Here is a 17,923-nt window from a genome sequence, read left to right on the forward strand (position 1 = left end):
GGTTTCTGAAGGAGGGATCTGATCGAAGCTTGCAGCTCTCGGCCGCTGATGCCAGGAGGAAGGTGTGCATTCCTGACAAGTCAGCTGCAGGCTTGACTTCAGAGGCACTGCTGACAAGTAGCAAAACCGATTGCTGTTGCAACCTCCTCCGTTCTTCAAGTCCACCCTTTGGGATCATGTTAAAATGGCAATAAAAGGTAGGAGGCACAAGGAGGACGCGAGGCTACAGAGGCAAGGAGTAAATCATTCGGTGCGTGGTTACAGTGTTTGCAAATCCAGGCTCGTAAAATGAACAACAGTGTTCACAGCGAACACCTCAGGGATCCCAGAAAAATGCCCTGGGCTTGAGTCAGAACCGCCGGGTTCAAACGCCCGCTCTGTAGCCTACAGAATGAAGTCTCTAGACTCTTCTAATCCTTCGTTTCCTTATTTATACTTATTCCTCTGTAGGATTTCTTCAGAGGGTCACATGAGATAATTTGTGTGAAAGTTTCTGGCATACAGTACGTAATAATACTTGTGGGCATTCCAGGATTTATTTGCGGTGGTTTGCCTGCATACAGGGAAAGGTTTATTGCACTGTGTTGGCGTGCATGAAGGCGTTCAAGAGTTACACGTATACGTCTTTAAAAGTCAGTGGTATTTAATATGTGTAGGAAGAAAATACTGTATTTATCCCACCATACACAAAGTTTGGTCCATTTTTCTAATGATACAGAAAAAGTTCAATTAGGCTTAAAAGTGACCGGCCACCACCCTGAGGCTACAGTAATGATAGTCTCTTTAATGGAATTGCTTAAATTAAGGCTCTCCTTATTTTGCACATCACAGCCACCACTCTACCCTTTCTCCTCTAAGCATAGTGATTCCTCATTATTTCTTAGGTTAACCAACTAACGTCAAGCATATGTTTACTCAAAACATACCACATTAAGAGACATTTATTTTATATTTTTTCCCTTTTGCAAATATTTGCAGTTAGCTGCAGAATGGAGATATTTTATGAAGTCAAAAAAGTACCTATCTGGGAAAAACGTGAAGTTTCAAAAGGAGCTTTTGAGAAGGAGAAAGAAGAAAAGTCTAATTTCAATGAAGATACGTACATACCAACTTGTGCAAAAGAACGGATAAATCAAATCTACTGTATTTGTGGTAATGCATTCTGTGCATCTGAATTAAAAAGGAGCTGGAGTTGAAAATAATGTCTAAAGCTTTCTTCAGGGATTCTGAAGTATCAAATGGGTTGTTTCTTTTCTTTCAAAAGGCATCCTCCAACAGTATGCCTGCTATTTTTGACCTGTCTTGCTGTAAAAGAAAAGTCTTTACAAATCTAAATGTCCTGTATATTAAAATATTTTCGTTTTCATTTAGGAAAGTGAATCATCATTATATCGTTACAGACATCATACGGAAGCCTAAGTAATCCTTTATCCAAAATTGATCCTTAGTAAGCTGGCAAGGGGCAAGGTCTAGTCATCAAGTATTTTCACGTGAAGATTTTATACAATGGGTCAGAAGATGGCCTGACCTGGGAGGGTGAATTCACTGCTTTTACTGAAAAGCTCGTGCAACTTAAACATATTTAATCCAAACACACCTGATGCTGAGAACCCAAAACAGCACTGATGGGAAAGGTGGGGTCCTGACCGGAATAAACTCGGTTAGGGAAGATTCTGCTGGGAACGAGACTACTAATGGCATGAGAATTGACTGTCCCTGTGAAGGAAAAGGAAAAACAGAGAATCACCACTTTCCTCAAGGGACAACTACACGAAAGCACAAGTATGCTCCCAGGTCAGTGTGTGAGACGAAGAGAGTCGCTTTCTCAGTCTACCTGGAAACTGGCGGCCTCCCTTCGAAGAACACAGGCCACACCCCACACAACTGTTTCTGTTGTAAACTGGTTTTCAAATTTTAAAGTATTAAAGGCATATGATAAAAATATAAATAGGAGAGAAGTCCAGAAGTCAAAAATAAAAGCTTCTGTCTTCACTAGCCCACTAGGCCCTCTTTCTGATTTATCAGGCATCATTCTAGAAATTTTTAACGTGTAGATATGTATACAGAAAATGAATATGCTTTTTCATACAAATAGGATCCAGCCTTTTTAAAATAAATGGGATCATGCTCTCTGTACTGCTTTGTAAATTGTAATGTTTACTTACTATAACTTGGCTATGTGTCCACACCTGCACACGGGGTCTATTTCATATATTGTCATGACCACAGTGAAGCGGCTTCTCTGAATGCGCCATAACATACTCTCAGACATTCATAGTGACAGACCGAATTGGTGAGTTTTTTTGAGAGGAAATTGAGCAATACCTTTTGACACTAGCAATCCTAACAAACTAGTAGTAGTAAACTAGTAATTTGACATCTAGGAATTTATTTCTCAGATTTGCTGGTATGTGCACAGATACACAAGGTCATTGCAGTATTTTCCTAACAGGAAGAGAAAGAAGCAATCAAAACAGCAATTAAAAGGGGTCAAGTTAATAGATTATGAGGGCACTGCTATAATTGCTCTCAAAAGAGAATAGTTTTAAATCAGAGTTTGTGCTATTCTCACCATCATAAACACACAGACACACACACAGACATGCACACACACACACACACACACACTCTCCCCAAAGAAGAAATTGAAAATTGTCTTTTATGAGGCATTTGGCTGGCGTTGCTTTCTGCTGCAGTCTTAAAACTTACCCTGAAAAAGGTCCAAATAAAGTTACACTTAAGGGTGGAGTCCATACAACCTTTCCTTCAGCAAAATTTAAACAGATTAAAAAAAAATCTTCCCTTTGGAACAGCAGGCTGAATGATGGTGGTGACACATTTACCTTACTAATGACTACTATGACAATGTGATTTGACATCCACATGACATTCTGAGGGGTGTTGACAAGCATTCTTAATGCCAAAGACTGAAAATGACCAAGGGTCCATCTGAACCACTGCTTTCTCAGCTGTCCCAAAAAACATGTGGTGCCTGGTGGCCAGGCCAAAGAAAGTTCTTTCTGAAAAGTTCACAGGGCCACACACTCTGGGATGGGGGGCTTTGCTCTCTCCATCTTGTGTGATCTGAGCAGAGCACAGAGCAGGACAACCAGACAGGGAGGACTCATAGCTCTGAGGACAGTCCCACCATCGGGTTTATGGGGACCAACGTTATCACCTGCATTTACTAACCTAGTAAAACTGCTGGTGGGAAACCCCATTACCACTCCTCTTGCTTCATCATGTGCTAACAGACAGGAGTGCAAGTTAAGAGTCCCATGCAACGGCACATAGGGTGTGAAGTGAAATCCATAATATGGAATCCTGGAGCTGTAAGAGGCCACAAAGCTATCACCTGCCTTTACTTTGGATGGACTGTTCTCATGCCATCACAGGTACATTCTTACAGAAAGGAATGCACAGCTTCCTAGATCTCTAGAGAAGGATTTCTCCAAATGTATAATATTTCACATTTGCTCTCATCATTCATACAAATGGGTAGTTCTAACTTCTTTCCGCTGCCTATAAGCCCACTGCCTGGAAACAAAAGCAGCAGAGCTTCCTGTCATTAGGGTAAAGCTCATCCCAACCTCCATCTTTCATCCCTTCCTAGCTAAGGTTGTCTAGATTTCCACTCTCTCCACCACAGCCCACAGATTCCAAGGCCTCCAGTTGCCCAGAAGCCACACAACTGTCACCATGAACCAAGGAGGACCTGTTGTTTTGGTATTATAGGGGACAGCAGATTTAGTAACCTCAGGATCCTGCCCACCTTAATATTATGCCTCCAGAAAAAGTTTATGGGAAGGCGATCAATATTGGAATGACTTTCAAGGAAATTCCACCCTGAAATACAAACTGGCCAAAATTCACAGGCCATTCATGGTACTTGACAATTCATAATAAAAACAGATCCCAAACTCGGGGTCCCCTGAGGAATTTTAGCTTCTACTAAATCACGTTTTTAGCTGCTTAAGAAAGAGTTGAGGAAAGAAAAGCAAGAGAAAAGTTTGATTGCTGGAGGAAAAAGGCACCCGGCCCACTTCCCCTGCTCATCCCTCAGCCGCCACACATCTGAAGAAGAAAAGCAACGTTATCTGGGAGGACACAATTTTTCAGGATGACTTTTTGTGGAAATAAATAGAGTTTTGGAAACTTACTCCCCATCAGCGTCAACACAAGACTGTTTCTGATGAAGTTAAATTGACGAATAGCAGTGACAAGGGCTTGAGCCTTAAACAGCTTCTAGAAATAGCTTCCCTCCCACTCAGATGAACTCGACACTCTCCACCTCTCCAACGGCCTGTCCCGCAGGAAGCGCGAGTTCCATTTCCCAAACTGGGAGATTCCAGGGCCTTTCTTTCTGAAGAAATAATTTCCATAGAAATTCCAAAAAGTTTTTAAAAGAAAATAATATGATTTTTAGAGATCACTAATTCCTTCCCTAAGAGGCTTTTAGAAATCAGATGCTAGATTTTTTTTTTGGAATATGAACAGACCTCCATACGTTCTTCAATGGAAACCCTGTGTTACTAGGAAGTCATGGAGGCAGGATTCGAACCCAGACACCCGGCTCTTGAATCACTGTGCACGCAGCCTCTCTGACTCAACTAACCTTTACTAAACCCCGCTAGGTACAAAACACGCTTCTAGACGCAATCACTACTTATTGATCAACAGATAAGCTCTGAACAATGCAACAATAAAGTGTAATAAAAAGCTTTAATGGACTTCCAAAACAGGGTCTGTGGGTTAAAAAAAAAAAAAAAAAATGCATAAAATATTCATTAGTGATTCTGAACCTATCTGGAATTTTGGCACCCTATGGCTGTTTGATTTCGTGACCCTTTTTACCTTCAACTTGCTGCTTTGTGGTTCCCATTTGGAGCTGAACTTTGAATGAAATAAATATTTGCTTTCAGACTCACAGATCTGCCCTTGAGATAACCAGAGCTTTCTCAGCGCCCAAACCAGTGCTGGGCACTGGAGTCCACAATGCAGCCTGATGCCATTCATGTGACCACATTTAATTCATTTATATGTTATCTGGGACACAATGAGTTCGACCTCAAGCAGCTCAGAGGTTAGAACACCTTTAGAATCCCACTCGATGAGCCTACCCGGTGCTCCTTCTTCTAGGAGGCCGGAACCTGCACGCTGCCGAACAGTCTGACTTGGAAACGTTGGAAAAGCCATTAGGAAAACCCTGAGACTAATAGAGTGTTTTCCCTGGCTAGGAACACGGCTGCTAAAAATAACACAATGGAAAACATATTGTCTCTTACATACAATGGCTGTAGAATATAATTATGGGCTGTTTCGGTCTGGGATGTAGAAAAGGGAAGGAGGTGCCAAGGTCTAAAAGGAGCAAAGACAGTCTGTCCAACCCCTCACTCCCTGTGGCGATTCCCACAGCCCCTTGGTGACTTGGTTTCCTGCTCAGAAACCCTGGGACAGCAAAACCTGACTCTTCCTTATAGGCCAAGAAATGGCGGAGGCAGGTAAGAGTTAAAAAGGTGTAAGTCTGTGAAGGGACTTGAGCTCCTACCAACAGGTGCCAGCACAAAGTAAATTGATATCACTTCTCTAACCTGTCTAGAAAAAGTGTCACAAACATAATTAATGTAAAAACACAAATATCCTACCTCCTTTGACACACAACATTTGATATTTTAATTAACTTACAGAAATAATTGCTGCTGCTGGGAGTTATGTCACTAACACGTTAATTTTTTTCTAGAACCCTAAAATAAGGAAAAAACAATCAGGAAATGTAGAAGGACAGTTTATTGCGTTGTCTATTTTAGTATCTCTCTGAGCCACAGTTTCTTCATCTGGAAAGTGGGAATAAAACGATTCTGCTAATCTTACTGGGCTGTTGCAAAGATAAGATAAAGTAAAGCATATGAAAACACTTCATAAACAGTCCAGTGCCACATAAGCAGTAAATAAAAACAATCACTAACACGTGGGGCATGAATTCTGAGAAGTGCAGCTATAGCTATTTTGTCATTTAATCCTCACAATGCCACTATTATCACCCCCAATTTATGGAGGAGAAAACTGAGGCTTAAGGACATGAATTTCCTCTCCCAAAATTACACAAGTGGTAAGTGGTGAAGCCAGGACCCAAACCCAGGCCTCCTGATGTTAGGGGCACAGTTCTGTCACCCAACTGTTCTTCAATCACAGCGGGAGCACAACAATCTGTTATGAATATCAGTTCCAGCGCGAATCCATATTACTTGACTGCAAAATTTCTGGAGGTTCGCATTCTCACACATGAGACAGTTTTACAAATATTTTCATACCTGCTCAGTTGCTCCTAAATCGTTTTGGTTTCAACAGCCCGAATTCCCATTTGCCAGGTATCTTTAAATGATTCTTAACTTTGTGCTTGAACCTTCCACAGTGTGTGAAAGAAACAAATATGTTTTTCACGTCTCTTTAAGCTTGGTGGTGGGCTAACTACTCACATCACGGCCCGATGTCCCCAGATTAACCTCTTTAAGTCAACTTTTCGGGTCTACAGCTCCCTTTAGAGATTGTTATCATATGCATATGGCTGACAAGACTGTTGACTCAGTCTCACCAGCAGAAACCCTGTCCCGCCAAAGCGAGGTTTCCTTTTTTAAAGCAGGCTTTAAAAACTACTTTTATCAACCATTCTCCTCACCCTAGAAGCCTTTATCTGTCCTCTTAGAATTCACAAGTCCTCCTTTCCTAAAGTCCAGAAACCCTGATATCGCAAACAGGATATTTTTCTAAGTCTCACAAAATGCCTTTGTGAGAAAAGTAAACAGACACACTTAAGGGAAAAAAAAGTGCAATGTTCACAAACCTGACTGTTTCTGTAACATTTCGTGGATTTTTATTTTTGCCATTTTACAACTTGGAAATACAGAAATACTCATAGTCCCAACTTCAGGTCTAAGAGTTAAAAAAAGAAAGAAAGAAAGAAACCAGCATCTGGGAATAATCCATAAATACATACATTCTATCAATCCTCAGATCATCCTTCTAACCTTTATCTGTGGCATTTTTATAGCATTATTCACAGGGTATAATCAGCATAATGCATAATGCATCACTTGTTTTTCAGCTCTATTCAAAAATCTCTGTTCATTCAATAAAAAAGCTCTGAAAAAAACAGCCCCAAAGCACGTACATTCGGTGGGAAAGCTGTGCGTACTGATTCAGTCTTCCTGCCAACAGAACAATGCAGAGAAACAGAGCTCAATGTTTCCAAAATAATTTTTGGCAATAACTCGAAAGAAAAAAAAACGCATATTTACCAGTACCCAGAGCTCCACAGGTAAAGTCGAGAATCTAATTCATCTTCTGGAACTTTTCGTCTCTAAAGGACTCCAGGGTCATCCTTCCGAGCTGTCAGGTAAAACCCCCCTCCATGTCTCCACCGTTTTCTTTTGCAATTTTTCCCAGCGAAACTCTTGTCATTTGCATAAAACCTACTTCTAGCCTATAAGGACTTTTTGAGTAGCTACTTGTTAAATTGGCTGTCTTGACATGCTTTTTCAAGCATGACATCATAAATCTCCATAGAAACCCTAACCCCACCTGCCTACATGCCAACGTTACCTGTCAGGCAAAGACTTAAACAATCATCGTCTGAAATTGTTCATTAATGAAACCCTTTTAGGGGCTTTGGATCCCTGCATGGTATAATTTGTGCTGTTGGCAGAAACTTAGCCAAGAGTGATGGCTTCATTTTTCAAAGCCTGAGCTGTTTTGCAGAAAACAATGATCAAAATTATAGGCATTCGTTAATCCGCCTCTCCCCATCTAACAACGCACTTAATCGGCTGAAGAAAACCCTACAGAGCAGCATGTGCCTCTCTCTGCAGGATGAAGTTACGTTGAAAATGTAGGTTTTGAAAAATCTTCAATTGATACTTCTAAGGCTTTTCTACTCTGCTCTCCGGCAACCCCCCTTCCTACTTTTTACCAGCAAAACTTGCAAAACAGGTTCCTTGCTGGAATGTGTGTGCATGTCTGTATGTGTGTGTGTGTATGTGCATTTTCTCTTGGCCTCTGTGGTTGCAGAGGTGGTAGGAGAAGGTGTTGAGAATTTTTTAACTCTTTCCTAACACACGCACAACTTTCTTTGTCCTAGCTGGCATAAGTTACCAGAATAACATCAAAGCCAATGATCTTGGGTTTTCTTGCGAATGGTCGACAGGCTCTAAGACATTCAAACTCTCCTTTATTCACTCACTTTTCACCATACCAAATGTTATCAAATCCCTAATGTCTGCATAAATCTTTGGACAAATTTCTGCCAAATTTGTGCCCAACTCCTCTTGTAGGTGGAAGTGACTCTGGGCTCAGCACTCTTTCTTCTCACCTCTAAATTTACCGCAGGACACACCTCACACTCCAAGTCTAAGTCTGCCGACCCCAAGGGACCAGAAAGGTTTGAATGGGATTTGCTCTAAACCCATGAGAGTTTGTAATGATGTTATCAAATGGCTGTCAAACGCCATAGCAGAAAGTTCTTCAGGGGGAGTGAGCAGGGAACCGGGAAGCACTGGAAGGCAGCCTCAAGCAGAATCTGCTCCAACACGGCAGTCTTGGAAGCGGCAGTAGCTGAAAATGCAGCCTGCTTTAACTTGCCACAGAGCCTGCTGCAAACCGCAGCAGACTCACAGCGTCTGACCTCCAAGGTCAGAGAGCAAGTTTTAACCCCCACACCTTGCTGAGCCCGCCCAGGTATTTGCAGAGAGAGCAATCACTCGTGAAAGCTCTCAGAGCGGCTCTTTTCAGAGAAGGAATCCTAAATGCTTTTGATCCCCTCCTCTGACGATTCTGAGTTGCGCATTGCCATAGTTCACAGTCAAGAGATGGGACAGTACCTTCCAAGGGAACCGGGAACTACTCTCATTTAATACAGCAGCCAGAGTAGGAACACTCCTCCGAGGCAAGACTATTGTGAGAGATTCAATTACTGCCTCCGTGAGATGAAAATACATCCAGACGAAGTCTACACTTGTGCTTTACCCAGTGGGGCACCCACACAATGTGAAACAAACAAAAACAAGATACAACCCGATCTAGGCTTTATTCAGTGAAATCTGAAGGTAGGGCGGAGGCACTATTCAATTATGGTTATTCCTCAAAGTTCCATTAGAGAGAGAAGCATGTGGACATTGATTCAGCAGTCAGAGTGGTTATAAATTACACCAAATCTTCCCTTTGGGTTATTTAGGAAATCACAATATCACAGCTTTTACTTATTGAATTCAAGTTTGGAAATGAGGGTGAGAAGAGTCAGAATCTGAAAGTCAGGCAAATGGAGATTGTCACAAAATAACTCAGATGTGAGAGCCAGCCGATTAACCCATTCATCAGCAGGGGGGCGAGGTAAACACCGGACAGAGGAGTTGGTAAGAACAATGACATCACTATGATGATGCGAGGCTCTTGAAATATTTAGAGCAGGGTAAGTTCTGGACAACAATCTCAGCAACAACAATACATGCGAGGGCTGGACAGAAATCCCAAGGCTTGCTTAGAGGTGACCAGCCCAGTTATGACTTTTCCTCCCATCCCCAAATGAGGAAAATATCAAGCAGGATCAAGCTTTTATAGCACTGAGATCTGCCTGATAGCTACAGAGTACCACACTAACCAAGTCAGAGCTCAATATGCATAGAGATGGGCTATTTTGTTTCTATATTTAGCAACCTCAGAAGTAGCAATGATGGACTTGGATAGCAAATAAGATTCTTTCCCTTGAATTTGTTTCAACAAAACTCCTATAACAGATAAAAAGCTGCTCATAATAGATGTAGAAAAGACCCATGAAAATATAAGAATAAAAGTAACTGATGAAAGACATTGGACTTAACCCTTTATGGCCTGAAATTTTGTTTCTTAAAAAAATATGAGTTAGAAGTTGTCACGTAGAAAAGGAATACTTCTCTGAGTAGGAAAAAAAACAATACTTTTAGAATTAAAATAACCAATCCTTATGGCATTTAAGCCTCAGGACAACAGTATAATGCAAGGATGATTCTTATCCCCATATTACAGGTGGAGAAAGCGAGCCCTGCAGAGGCTGGGTGAGTTGAGTAAGTTGGCGTGACCACTAAGTGTCGGAATCTCCATGTGAACCCAGGGAGACCTGAGATTTGAATCCAAAACACATGCGCTTAACCACTACGGATGTTATCCCTAGTCTAATAAAATTGCTCATCATCGGACATACTGCAGTCTTCACTAAGCAAGCCATGCTGAAGGGTTTCTTTAGTAGACTAACCTGAAAGTACATACTGGATTGCAAAGGGTAAACATGGACCTTCTGCAGATCCACCGAGATACATCAAGTCAACAGATGGGACCAGGGTCCAGAATAGTCCAGATGGGGAGAGTCTATCAGCACAGCGGTGGCATTTATGTGGCTTTGGGCTATAGGGAGGCCTGTAAGGACTGAACAGAGTAGGATTAACATATTACAGCTCATAACCCCAGGACAAATAGGCCACTAGAATGCAGATAAGGCTAATGAAACAGCAGACTCCCGAGAAAGGTCTGCAACCTAAAGTTCTGGATTAAAGAAAAACTGACAAACACCAAAAAGAAAAAAACAAGTATACATTTTATATGTCAAGAACACACTGTATCACCAAAAGAATAAGGGCACTTGAATTTCTTTTTTTAAGAGATGCTTTTTTGGTGAGGAAGATTGGCCCTCAGCTAACATCTGTTGCCAATCTTCCTCTTTTATTTTTTCTCCCCAAAGCCCCAGTCCATAGTTGTGAGTCCCAGTTGTAAGTCCTTCTACTTCTTCCATGTGGGATGTCACCACAGCATGGCTTGATGAGTGGTGTGTAGGTCCATGTCAAGGATCTGAACCAGTGAACTCTGGGCTGCTGAAGCAGAGCATGCCAACTTAACCACTATGCCACTGGGCTGGCCCGGGGCACTTGAATTTTTGAGTGAAACAATGGAAACCAACTGTGGTCATTCCCTAATGCTAAGTCCTTGAACTTTCACTCCGTTTTTGTTTGTGGTTGCTGTTTGCTTTAGAAATTATCCATTCACATTTAGTCAACTTTTGCTATGGTGCTGAGCTGATGGTCAGTTTTATGTGTCAACTTGGCTAGGCTATGGTGCTCAATTGTTTTGTCAAGCCCCACTCTGGATGCTGCTCTGAAGATATTTTTAAGATGTGATTAACATTTAAATCAGTAGACTGTGAGTCAAGCAGATTACCCTCCACAGTGTAGGTGGGCCTCATTCAATCAGTTGAAGGCCTTAAGAGCAAAGATTGAGAGTTCCCAAAGAAGGAATTCTGACTTAAGAATGTGACATCAGAATCCTGAGTTTCCAGCCTGCAGATCTTGGGCTCAAGGATGCAACATCAACTCTTACTTGAATTTCCAGACCATGGGCCTGCTCTACAGATTTCAAACTTGCCCAGTCCATATAATTGTGTGAGCCAATTCCTTAAAATAAATCAAGTTCTCTCTCTCTCTCTCTCTCCCTAACCTATTGGTTCCATTTCTCTGGAGAAATCTGATTAACAGAGCAGATGATGCCAATATGTATGTGTCCAGTCTTCTTTTCTGGCTTAGATTCCAGCTGTCTCCTAACTCCGATTATCTAACAGTTATTTTCACTTGGAATACCTACCGTGATTTCAAATGCAGCTTGTCAAGACTGAAACCCAAGTGATTGTTTAGTATTTATTGAGGATGAGCTGTATTTTATAAAGGAGAATAGACATATTTGCTGTCAAATTAAGATGAATATAATCAATTCACTGATTATTACAGTAAATATCAATGAACTGAATTTCCCATTAAAAGACAAAGACTAACAGATTAGTGCTAAAAAAAAAACCTAGTTGTATCTAGTTTCTAATAGATAGACTCGTTATTAATAAAGAAAAGTTGAAAATGGATAGTAAGTCATACCAGATAAATGCAAACAAATGTAAAGCAAGAGTGATAAGATTAATATTAGGAAAAGTTAATAAACATTAAACAGAAAAAGGGATCATTTGGTAATGTAAGAAGACATAATTTATGAAGAAGGGATGATCATCATAAATTTGTTTACAACAAACAACAAAACAACTAAAAACTAGGAATGCAAGACGAACAGGATAAAAAGAAAATTATAGTGAGCCTTAATTACAATATACAATATTGTACAATAATATATAATATACAAATATAGTGAGCCTTTGTTTAGAACTGAACAGCACTAGAAAAATAAAATAAGGACTGAGAAGAAACGAATGATACAAACAACAAACCTGATATACGTGTGTGTGCACGTATGTGTATATATAATGACTACAAAACAGATCATTTTTAATGAATATTTATGGAACACTAACACATATCAATTGTGTATTTGATTATTCAAAAAAAAAAATGTGCTAAACAAATCCTTAAATTAAAAGTAGGAATTTTAGGGGGCCAGCCCGGTGGCTCAGCGGTTAAGTTCGCACGTTCCACTTTGGCGGCCCAGGGTTCACTGGTTCAGATCCTGGGTGCGGACATGGCACCGCTTGGTAAGCCATGCTGTGGTAGGTGTCCCACATATAAAATAGAGGAAGATGGGCACAGATGTTAGCTCAGGGCCAGTCTTTCTTAGCAAAAAGAGGAGGATGGGCAGCTGGTGTTAGCTCAGGGCTGATCTTCCCCCCACTCAAAAAAAAAAGTAGGAGTTTTACAGACTGTATTCTCTGGTCACATCCAAGAACATTATAAATAAATAATGATAATCTCAACTACTTGGAAATGAAATATTCCTGGGCAACCCTTAAATCAAAGAAAAAAATCAAAATTGAAATTTTCAATTTTATTTAAAGAAATAAAAGAGGAAATATTTCATACAAAACTGCAGGATACCAAATACACACTTTGTATACAGTTCACAGCCCAAGCTGGTGTCAGGAAATATATGCCCTTAAATGCCTTCATTATTGAACAAAAAATACTAAAAATAAATGAACTTAATACTCATTTTGAGAAATTATAAAGGACAACAAAGATAAGTTTAAAAACTAAGAAAAGGCAACTAATTAAGATAAAAGTTGAAAATAATGAGATAGCAAACAATAATCTAGAAAAGATAGATAAATGCAAACTGATTCTTTGAAGAAATTAGTAAAACGGATAAACCCGAGAGAGTGCAAAAATGACATTTGCTCTCTAGAAGCTTATATGGGCACTAAATTTCTTGGTACTTAACTACAAGTAAAATAGATGCTGGATGGAGCAACTGGAGAAAGAATCATGGAGATGGGGCACACACATGCTCGACTTGGAAGAGCAATGGTTCTCACACTTTTAATATTTAGCACACTTTTGTATAGGAGAATGTTCTGGTTCAGTTGAAATGTTTAAGAACAAAAAGGAAAGAAAGAAGGAACAAAGGAAGGGGGAAGAGGGACAGAGGGAGGACAAAGAACCCAAAAGATGGAATCAGTAAGCGGTAACTAGGCACGTACTACCCGTTGATTTCCCACTATGGACAACCACTATCTATAGTACCACACCATCCACCTGCTCTCCCGTCAGCATCTTGGTGCTGTTTTGAGTAGCAATGTTTACTGCCCCAGCTGTGATAGTAAGGACTCATGAAGCAAAGACCCTACATATTCCATTAAATTCAAAAATATTTCCTCGGTGCAAGCATGATGAAATGTAAAGCCTCTTACCTACTGTAGTAAGTTGCACCCCTTTCCACATTTGGTCAAAACCAATGCCTCAATTCAAAGTTCCCCTGATAGCCCCACAACGTTACACAACGTTCACAATTCACCTTCATATGTGTGCATGGTTTGCAGCACATCCCCTTAAAACCTCGGATTAGGTGAATGGAAGGAAGGAGAAAGGGCAAGCCTGATAAGACTAAGACGCTGAGGTGGAAATGCAAAATGAGGTTGGTTGCTAAAGTGGAGCCCTTAGAGGACATGTCAGAGAGTGTTTCAAAAAGAAGACACTACAGAATTTCATTGAAAAATCCACTGAGCACCAGACCAGATCGTTTTCCCCAAATTCCATCCCCATCAGCACATGCCAAGAGTTAACACTGGTGCCCTTTTCCACCCACTCCTCTCATGATCATGACTAATGGGACTTCAGTGGAAGTTCTCTAGCCCTCCAGTGGTTCCACACAATACGGACAGATGACACAGAGAGCTTAGTGACTTGCTCAAGGTCTTGCACAGTTAGGAATAGAGTGAGACCAGAATCCAGGTCTTGGGGTACCTGACTGGGTGTTCTTGCCTTTTCTGCTACACCTGCTGCAGCCCTTCGTACCTTCATCCTTCTCCCATCAGTCAACAAGTCATTCCCATTTTTCTTTTGAATATCTGATGTGTCCTCCTTCAGATTGGCCTCCTTCAATTCTGGCTGAGCTCCATTCCCACGGCCCCTATCCTGGGCCTTATCAATGTGGCCTGGACACCACAGCCACTTCCGGGCCAGCAGCCAGGCTTTACTCGTAGTTCCCCCTGCGTAGCACTGAAAAGCTAACCTGTAAACTTTGCTTTTATTGCACTTTCCTACTCAAGGCTACAGTGGTGCCCAGTGTCTGCCACTGAGCTTTCTGCTTGACTTTCAAGATCCAACACAATCTTGCTTTCCTCTACTTGAGTCCACTGACTTCCCTCTTCTCCAAATGACACTTCCGCCTCACTTGGAGGGGCCTACCCTTTGATTCACAGGGAAGCCGCCTCCATTCTTGTCTCAGTGTTGTCCCTTCCTGTCCTCTTTCCTCCATCGGAATGCCTCTACACTTTCATTCTATTCATTCAGATTATAATCTGTCTAAGGAGAACAGATTGATGGTTACAGAGGGGAAGTGGGTAGCAGGAGGGCGAAAAGGGTAAAGGGGCGCTTATGGTGATGGATACGAGCTAGACTATTGGTGGTGAATGCGATGCAGTCTGTACAGAAACTGAAATATAGTAAGGTACACCCTGAAATTTACAGTTATAAGCCAATATGACCTCAATAAAATTTTTTTTTAAATTGTAATCTGTCAATATCCTTGCCATAGATATTTATTGAATAGCTACTATGTACTGGGCACTGAGGAAACAGAGATAATTAGGACAAGTCTCCTGTCTCTGGAACCCTCAATCATTCCAAGAGACTCCATTCAAATTCTGATTTCCCATGTGAAATCTTCCTTCACTGCTCTGAATGCCAGCAAGCTTTTGAGTTACGGACCACTATTTCCTAATGTGTCCCATAAAACAAGAGTCCCCAAAACAATAATTCTGTGGTCAAATAGATTGGGGAAATCCTGCATATTTCATTCCTCACCCACCTACTCACAAATGCCCACCTGAGATTCACAATGTCATTTAGCATATTAAGAGATCTGAGCAATCCTGCAGTGTAGAAATTAATTTAACCTTGGTTGACCAAGAATGTCCCAAATTAGAAACATTTAGCCCATTCATCAAACAGCTTTTAACAGCCTAGAGCTCTAGGATTCTGTAGAACATACTCTTACAAAACACTAGTCTAGATCATTGCCACTGAGAATATACACTGTTTCATGTTGCCCTAACGTGTCCTGGCCTTGACTTCCCAACCCGAATGATTTCCCCTTAATGAGAAGAGTTTTGACACACATTCAACACCCGCTATAGGGCAGATGTATTATCTCATCTAATCCTCACCACAACAGTATTGTCTGTCTCATTTCTTTGGTTAAGAAGAAGCTTCAGGAAAATGGACTGACTCAACCAACAATCGCACAGTTAAGGGTGTCCCAGCGTACATAAACTCAGTTACATTGGACCCAAAAGTTGGTATACTTTCCACTAAGGACATGCATCCTTGGCAGGGCAAGTACTGTCTACTTGTTATACACTGCCTGATGCTGGGCTAGTGTAGGTCCATGATAAATAACCACTGACTGAATTAATCCAAAGAAACACCTGCAGGAGAAAGAACGAATAACAGCAAAGAAATGAGCTTGATGAGTGAGAGGAGGAAGGACAATTTAGACGTTTGCAATATGAGTTCTGCATCGACATGCTGGACTGAATCACACTGGTCTTTCTTAGATTCCTCAATACTGAAAATTTCCATCTAATCTGGTGGCAATTTCCTCTAGGTTCTGCTGACTGCCACTTTCCAGGTGTCTCCTGCCACTGCGTAATGACACTTTGGTTCTTGACTCCCCCTGACTTTCCCATCTCCTCCCAGGCACTCTTTAACAGGTTTTCCAGTAGAATCTTATTTTGATTTTTTGGCACAGCTCTTCTTAATATAGCGCTGTTCTCAAAATGTGTTCTCTCGTTCCTCCACACCACTAATTAAAATGAGAGCTAATGCAGGGGTGGATGGCACCCAATTAAAGATGGATTAAAAGCCATGTGTTATGAATGATCCTCATGTAGGATTCTGTTTCCTTTTTCTGTATTTGGTATGATTAATGTCAACCTAAAGTCAATTTTGCAAGAAAATTGCAACCCCTTGAATTTAGTCTTTTCAATCACTGAGTCCCCACCACAAGATGTCCTACTATGTAATATTCCAAATCTTCTGAAATGCACTTCCACCACACTTTAGGTCACAATTCAAAATATCAGTCCTCTGGGAAACATTTCCAGGCTAGCTCCTTCATCTGGTCCCTGAGTAGCATCATCTGTTAAGTATTACACTGCTCTTTCTGCTTATTTATTTTTACTATAGTTGTTCATCATACTCCAAGTTAAATGACTATTGTTTCTGATCACAGTCTGATTTCCCTTAGACATATCCAAGATGATCTGGAATTTCTGAGAACAAGAAATTATTTATACTGATTTTCAATCCCATCGCGTTCTTTATTCACAGGCATCCAGTAGTTCATCAAACACACACTCACATATACACTAATATAAATTCTCTAAGCACAATGTGTACTTCTGTTATGACACAAGCTCCTTCCATTGGGAGGTGTTGCTCTGGCAATAGTAACATCTTCTCAATTTTTACCTTTCTCAGATGCTCATCACTATTTATGCCACTGCTCCTGGGTTTTTTTTTTTTTCTTTTTTTTTTTCCCCGAGGAAATTAGCCCTGAGCTAACTGCTGCCAATCCTCCTCTTTTTGCTGAGGAAGACTAGCCCTGAGCTAACATCCATGCCCATCTTCCTCTACTTTACACGTGGGACACCTACCACAGCATGGCTTGCCAAGCGTTGTCATGTCTGCACCTGGATCTGAACCGGTGAACCCCAGGCCGCCGAAGCAGAACGGGCGCACTTAACCGCTGTGCCACTGGGCCGGCCCCCGCCACTGCCCCTTTAGTGCCGAATTGCTTTGGTTTCCCGAATTATTAAAGGTTGATCTAATCAGGAGGCTGGCATTTCAGCCATTCCGGGATCACTACTAAATTTCATACCTACTGACACTGGGCAAACTGGTCCCCCATTCTGGTCCTTCTCCATTTCCTCAGTGTTCTAGAACATCTCTTGATTCCGTCATCCATCAGAGAGATGGTGTAATCTGGAAGTTAAGAGCAAGGCCCCCACAGCCAGATAACAAGATTTAAATCCTGGCATTGCCACTTACTTGCTGTGTCACCTTGGGCAAGATGTAACTGCTCTGTGCCCCGGTTTCCCATTTTGTTAAGGAGAGTTAATAACAGTGCCTATCCCATGGACTCGTTGGGAGGATGGAATATGCTAATAAATATAAACAGCAATAGTGTCACAGTTTTAGCTGATGCCAATAATATGTTCTCCTTGTAATCTTTTCCACTTTCTCACCACTATAAATCATAGTTTGAGAAAATAGTGCTAAAAAAAATGCTGAACATCTGACAAAATTCTCCAGTAGTCTGTGTAGGATATTTCTTTCCTCTTCCTATAGTGATTTGTCATTATTATTATTTGCTCCACATACACTGTATTTGATTTCTTAATTGTCAAGAAGTT

General features: G+C 41.1%; 1 protein-coding gene across 14 annotated transcripts in view; it reads right to left on the bottom strand.

Moving 5' to 3' along the window:
- Positions 1 to 17,923, bottom strand: part of KIAA1217 (KIAA1217 ortholog) — a 292,914-nt gene that overhangs the window by 256,719 nt on the left and 18,272 nt on the right. The window contains exon 1 of one of the 14 annotated variants that reach the window (XM_046678951.1): positions 7,302 to 7,840. The exons of 12 other annotated variants lie outside the window; for them this stretch is intronic. The gene's annotated coding sequence lies outside the window, so the exon portion shown is untranslated. Of the gene's footprint in view, positions 1 to 7,295; positions 7,841 to 17,923 lie in introns of those variants that run through there. One more of the 14 variants, XM_046678950.1, reaches the window with a different exon arrangement.

This window comes from Equus quagga, chromosome 12, assembly GCF_021613505.1.
Source record: "Equus quagga isolate Etosha38 chromosome 12, UCLA_HA_Equagga_1.0, whole genome shotgun sequence".
In the NCBI taxonomy this organism is placed as follows: domain Eukaryota; kingdom Metazoa; phylum Chordata; class Mammalia; order Perissodactyla; family Equidae; genus Equus; species Equus quagga.